Genomic DNA, 7,066 nt, shown 5'->3' on the forward strand with positions numbered 1-7,066 from the left:
CACGCTGAAATTCTTTTTTGCAGCCATACGTTATGCACATAGAAAATAATGGTCGTTAGAAGGACATCGTAAGATCCAGGGGCCAGCACAGGCTGCTGTGGCAATGGTGTGTGGCCTTTCTGAATGGCGCCCATCGGGACCAGAACATTTAGTAATCCTTGTGTGAGGTTAGATGAAGACAACAACAGAAAGACTTCTGCTTCTTGGTGTTTAACCATAAAAAGAAATCATGGTGATAACATTACATTTTGCTACTTTGTATTTTTAAGTGAATAAAAAAATTCAAAGTTATATAAAATGTATAAAATAGGTTAGAGCCAGCCAGCGCAGTGGAAGTTGAGGGCGAGGAGAAACTACACTGAGAGTCACCGACTTACCACCCGCAGGCTCATCGGAAAGCTAATATCTGTACCTTCGGGCAGGCACACCCTGGCGCTGAGCCCAGGCAAATGTCAGGACTCTAAGGTGTGATGTTGATGTGCTCTGATCACCTGCATAGTTCTGATTTCTCTAAATTCTCACTTTCGTATTGCAAGTAACAATAAGTAGCTCTACTCAGCTCCAAGAAAACAAGACTATGTTCTTCCCTGGGTTAAATTAGGTTCGTCATGACTTCAGACATTTTGCTCTCTCATTGTTATTTCCCTGGGCTATCCAAGGACAAGCAGAATATCATGATTCTTTCTGGGGCCTCAGCACTGTCCTTTCCTTTCCCGGCAAGCCCCTTCTTCCCCACAACTGCTGTGATTAATAACTTAATTACAAGGACAAGCTATTCTGTCCCATGGATAACATGGCACTGATACCCATTCAGATGTTGGCTGATCACCATGCCTCTAGTAATGACAACTGGGTTAGTTCTTTGTAGCAGAAGAATAAGAAGAATTTGGGGGACTTCAGTAGTACGAGAATGGTTTTTGCTTGCATCAAGGTGCTGGTACATTGTGTCCTAAAATCTAGTTTGAGGAAGAAGAATCAGAACAGTATATTGTACACACAGGTGTGGCATAGATGAAAAGTTCAATGAAGATATCATTTCTCTTTTAATTAATCTTTAGATGCGAAATAATAACCAAAGAATTCTGAAAAGGATGTCTAAGGAACTTTACAGGCTGAATCCTAATTGTGTGTAAAAGAGCAGAGGCACAGGTATAACCATGACACCCTGGAGAACTACGCAAGGCCACTGAGAGTGTCCTGCTCTGTATCAAGACTCACTATAAAGTGACAGCAAGCAGGAGAGGTGGACGGAATTTACAGAAAGAAAAACTGGCAGTGGGACTTAATAGAGGAGGGAGCCCAGAAATCTGCTAACAGAGCGGCCACTGCAGACCAAGTCCTGATGGGGTGTGGAGTGCTGGGGACTGGGGGCCGTTGTCTGCAGGACACTAGACTGGTGCACCTGCCTTGGAGGACAACTCAACACTGTTTGGTACAGTTGAATGTATGTGCCCTACAGCTCAAAGGCCAGAGTCTTAATGTTGTTTCCTAAGTGAACTCATTCACATGTAAGCCAGAGACATACATGGATATTCATGTTAGCATAACTCATTAAAAATCAGAATGATTAAAAACCTACATATTGTTTAATAGGCAAACTCGTAAACAGGCTGCATGACTCTCCCTAGCCAGATGGATCAGCAACAAGGAGTGAAATGCGACCATATGAACCACATGAACACATCACAGACACAGAATGTTGGTTACGAAGAACGAGGGTGCAGAAGTCTTCTCATACTATGACATCACTTTTACAAACTTCAGGTCCTAGGTACCGAACAGTATATTGTTTAGGGTTATGCACACATGTGGCAAAAATGATGTTCACCCCCAGGGTAAAGAAGAACACAACGTTCAGGACAGTAGCCGGGTAGCAGAAGCCAGCAGGAAGATGAGGGTGGTACACCAGTTGCTTCGGTGGTGCTGGTAATACTGTAACTCTTTGATGGGACCCTTTACAAGTGTTTCATTGTTATACTTCATAACTTAACAAACATTTCAATGCATTATTTTGCACTACAATTTACGTATCAAATGCTATATCAAAATTTTAAATTCCAGAAGCAAAACAATATATGCATCATAATTTAAATAACAATACAATATAAAACTATGCACTTTAATGCATAATAATAAATTTAGAACGATTCACAGCAAACTTGTAATAGTCTTTACCTCTGGAAAGGAGAATGGATTCAGAAAGAGTGATATTTTCTTTTGGGGGTGCTTTCTTTTCACAATATGAAGGCATTGGGTAATTTTGTTTCATTTATTTTAAATACTAATAATAAATATATAAACTTGGAAAAAACTTCTTAATATAAATCCATGCAGGTCATGTGCTTTACTGAATATAAGAAAAGTATATCACACTCCAGGTTTCACTTGTGTTGAATAACGTGCGCTATCCATAACATTCTTTTAACTTGGCAAGCAAGAACTGGATTGCAGCCCTGGCTGGGGTGGCTCAGTCGATTGGGCATCGTCCAGCAAACTGAAACATCATGGTTTCCATTCCCAGTCAGGGCACATGCCTGGGTTGCAGGTTTGGTCCACGGTTGGGTCACAGGCAGGAGGCAACAGACAGATGTTTCTCTCTCACACCGATGATTCTCTCCCTCTCATTCTCCCTACCTTCCCCTAACTCCAGATTCAATGAAAATGAAAAGGAATTGTCCTGATGTACTCTGAAAAAAATGCTCAACTCCTTCCAGACATTATAGCCCTGGACTCTTTCACACGCAGTAGCACTGCAAGTCTGGGGTTTGGGGGGCAGAATCCAACATCCAGAAACAGCTGTTAGGGTGCTCAAACTACTTTAAAAATGTTAGAAAATATGTAAGTGAATGTAATGCCCTGAAATACTTGCGCAACGTATAATGAATGTCTGCATCAAAGGGTAAGGATCTCCTGAGGAGGTGGCAAATAAATTAAACTCCCTTTCCCTTCCTAATTCTGTTTTATTAAGAAATAAAACCAAGAATCAATCTAGAGATGAAAACATGATCCTTATTCCTGAGAGGGGAAGCAGCAGAATGCATTCTACTTATTTCAGCCACCATGACCCATTAATAAGGGAACGGGGCTGACTTCCCCACTAGTCCTGTGGATGTTGGAAGGAGACATCCCCCAGAGGCAGAGCTCTTCTAGGGCCCCTGGAATGAGCGACCTCACACTGCAGGGCCCAGCAGCCCGAAGGGGAAGAGTCTTGTGGAGCCCACCTTCCCACATTGTACCCCTTAGGTAAGTCACACTCCCTCCAGAGGGGCAAAAGGGGTTAAAAAGAGAAAAATAAGAAATGTCACACAGTTTTCTTTTCCCATGTAGAAAGTGATGTCTGTCCTTTGCTCCCCCGTGGCTGCTCCCCGCAGCCTGGGTTCTGGCCGCATCTGCAAAGGCGGAGACTGAGATAAAGGGGCAGGTGTGGGCTCCATCCTGAACCCTGTCAATCACATTCTCGGCAGGCGGTCCCGCAGTCTGTGTTTTAACAAGACCTCTCCTGATGTCAATGCACCTTAAGCATGAGAATAACTGCTTTCCCTTTATTGTATCTCATGTACATGAACTTCAGTTTTCTCTGCTCCAGCACAAAGACAAATGTGATACCACATCTAAAACAATGTAAAAATTAAGTCACTGAGACTTAATTAAATGAAAAGAGCAATTTACTAGGAAAAAAAAACAGACCAGTGTTGGAATATTCTTTCTACTAACTCGTTCTTATAAATTAGATCAAATACCCTGAGATTCATGTTTTTAAGGCAACAATGATATGGCTGGACTGAATGATTTATACAATCTCTTCAAGCTCCAATTTTCTATGATCCTACTGGATCTCCAAAAGTGCAAAAATCATATTCAAACTTTGTCTTCACTATCCTTTCACCGTTTTCCTAGCGCTGCCTCGTGTCCCCAGCCTTTCAGCCACGCTTTATTCTGCAGACACGTTGGATACCCACTCTGTTCAAGGCTTGGAGGTGTGAGACAAGAAAGGCAAAGAAGAATGAGGCCCTGAGAGATGGCACAACCTGCAAGGCATGCTGCTGAAGTGAGCGTGTGCATGCCAAGTGAGAGGGAGGGCATAGGGAGAGCCAAGGGGGAAGGAGGGCAGGGGAGAGCCAAGTGAGAGGGAGGGCATAGGGAGAGCCAAGGGGGAAGGAGGGCAGGGGAGAGCCAAGTGGGAGGGAGGGCAGGGGAGAGCCAAGTGGGAAAGAGGGCAGGGGAGAGCCAAGGGGTAAGGAGGGCAGGGGAGAGCCAAGGGGGAAGGAGGGCAGGGGAGAGCCTATGGGGAAGGAGGGCAGGGGAGAGCCAAGGGGGAAGGAGGGCAGGGGAGAGCCTATGGGGAAGGAGGGCAGGGGAGAGCCAAGGGGGAAGGAGGGCAGGGGAGAGCCAAGGGGGAAGGAGGGCAGGGGAGAGCCTATGGGGAAGGAGGGCAGGGGAGAGCCAAGTGGGAGGGAGGGCAGGGGAGAGCCGAGTGGGAAGGAGGGCAGGGGAGAGCCAAGGGGGAAGGAGGGCAGGGGAGAGCCAAGGGGGAAGGAGGGCAGGGGAGAGCCTATGGGGAAGGAGGGCAGGGGAGAGCCAAGGGGGAAGGAGGGCAGGGGAGAGCCAAGGGGGAAGGAGGGCAGGGGAGAGCCAAGCGGGAAGGAGGGCAGGGGAAAGCCAAGGGGGAAGGAGGGCAGAGAGAAGGGTAAGTCAGACGGCTCTCCTATCTGACTTACAGAAGAGCCGGTGCAGCTGTTTGGTCAAAACTCAGAACGCAGATATGGTCATAATAAAAACCAAAATTTTCAGCTTGTTGTTGGCTTGTGCATTTTTAGCAGTTTCATGGGGAGGAATTATGATTTGCATTAGTAATATTGTTGGCCTTTTTGGAAATGCTATTCTTTATGGAAAATGTCTGTAGAGAGACGCTGGCCTCTAACACCCTGGGTGGAGAGAAATGCATGAATGCGAGTGGCTGAAATCCCCATGAAGGGTCCCCGAAGCAAGCTTCCCCACAAACCTACCTTCCCTGAAACATTAAACATACAAACTAACCAGCCAAAATGAAAAATTCTGAACTTTCCAAAACTATTTTTTGATCTCTAAGGATGCATTAAGTTAAACATACATAAACACTGTTGTAATAATTACTAGAATAATTCTTTATAAAATTTTGCTCCACAAAAACATAGGTAAATAGATTCATTTCTCACTCTATTTTAAATGAATAGATTGATTGGAACACTAAAAAATTCCTATTTTATTTGAGGAGGCATAGACCTTAGTCTCCTCAGTTTGATGATTTTTCCAGCGTGTGAACTTGAAAAACATACCCTCAGTTTTGTTTTTTTTTTAATCTCTACCAAAGGAGACATTAATACCTGTCTGATTTCCTTGTAGGGATTTTGTAACGACTGTGTGCGTGGTGGAAAGCAGGAGTTAATTATAATTTGTAAAACACAGTAAATATGTTTTATTTATGATTAATGAGGTAAAAAGATCTTGGGCCATTTTATTTAACAATTGACTATTGTCCTTAGTTAAGGCTTTGTGAAGCGTTGTTCCTTGCTTTCTCAATTTGGGGGGCGGGGGCAGTGAGTCACACCTGAGTATCTCAACAGCCCTCTTTCCCTCTCTGGTTATTATCACACGTGAAGACACACTGCCTGCCAAGCGGCATCCCTCCCTCCGCTCTCCCGCTCTGTCTCTGGGACAGGTGCTAATGAGCGAGAAAATGAGGAACAGCAGAGCACCAGGAGAGGGAGGACGTTCACATTTCACAAGGAAGATAATGAAGCCCTAAATAATTATAAGTTGATATCAAAGAGTGAAAACATCTATGAGCTTCCATAATTGCTTTTTCTGAAGTGGGAACAGGATTTCAACACTTCAGGTTCAGGTACTGTTGGGGAACAAATATTTACTGGATTTTTCTGAGCTGAGGGCCTATTCGAAGGGCACCTTTTATATAAATGAGCATCTGCACATGTTGGAATAACTATTCTGAAACCTATTCTACTCTCCCTTCTCAGCTACTCATTTGGTATCTCATTTGTTCCCATAGGACTTACTGTTAAATTAATCCACATGAAAAATTGTGGGTAAAATGTTTATCTGTTTACTCTGAAAGGCAACAGAATGGGGAGTCCAGCTCTGCCAATAAACATGACTATGACCAGGTCGACTGAACTCTGAATATCTGCTGTCTTACACATTACCTGAGAAACCAGTTTAGCTGGTCCCTATACTTGCAACTACATCGAGCATTCAGGTATCACTTTCCTCTGTGTAATTATCAACCACATGTGTGCAAGAAAACTATCATCGAAGACAAATGTGTAGAACAATTTGCCTGAAATTAACAGTCCTAATGGGAGAAAGACCTTTCTCCAGGCCCTTCGAAGTCCGGCATTCTGAACACCGTTCCTTACCAGCTGTATTATTGCGAGGCACAAAGCAAGCCCGCTGGGCAGGGTCTCTGCCTCCAAACTCGATCATGGCGTGTGTGGAGGGGCGCTGTCCTGTGCATTGCAGAATGGGTAGCAGGGTCATGACCTCTGCCCTCTGGATTCCAGCAGCATCCTCCAAAGCTCACAACCAAAATTTCTCCAGACACTGCCACAGGTCCCTGGGGGAGCCTGGCAAAGTCACCCCAGATGAGAACCACTGAGATATAAAAATGGCCAAAGTCTAGGGCCATAAAGTCTTGTTACTGCAAACTCATTATTTTCACATAAGTAAAATTTATTGTCCTCAAACACTAAAATTTTTCTCTTCAGTTCTGTAAGCAGCATTAAAAATATAACTATTATGTAATATTTGTGAGCATAACAATAATTTCCCTTGTGATTGGATAATAAAACATATGCTATACTAGTCAAATACAATACTTTTACTCCTACAGTTAAGATTGTTAAGTTCCAACAGCAATCCTGGACCAGCAAATCGTTATGGGATTTTATTTTTAATAACTGGGCTGTAAAGAGATTGAACTAGTAAAAGAAGGTAATTTTTCCCCAACCAGGATAATACAGTATGAAAGAAAACAGGCTTCAGTATCTGGAATATTAGACCATTGTTATGT

This window comes from Desmodus rotundus, chromosome 1, assembly GCF_022682495.2.
Source record: "Desmodus rotundus isolate HL8 chromosome 1, HLdesRot8A.1, whole genome shotgun sequence".
NCBI classification, from domain to species: domain Eukaryota; kingdom Metazoa; phylum Chordata; class Mammalia; order Chiroptera; family Phyllostomidae; genus Desmodus; species Desmodus rotundus.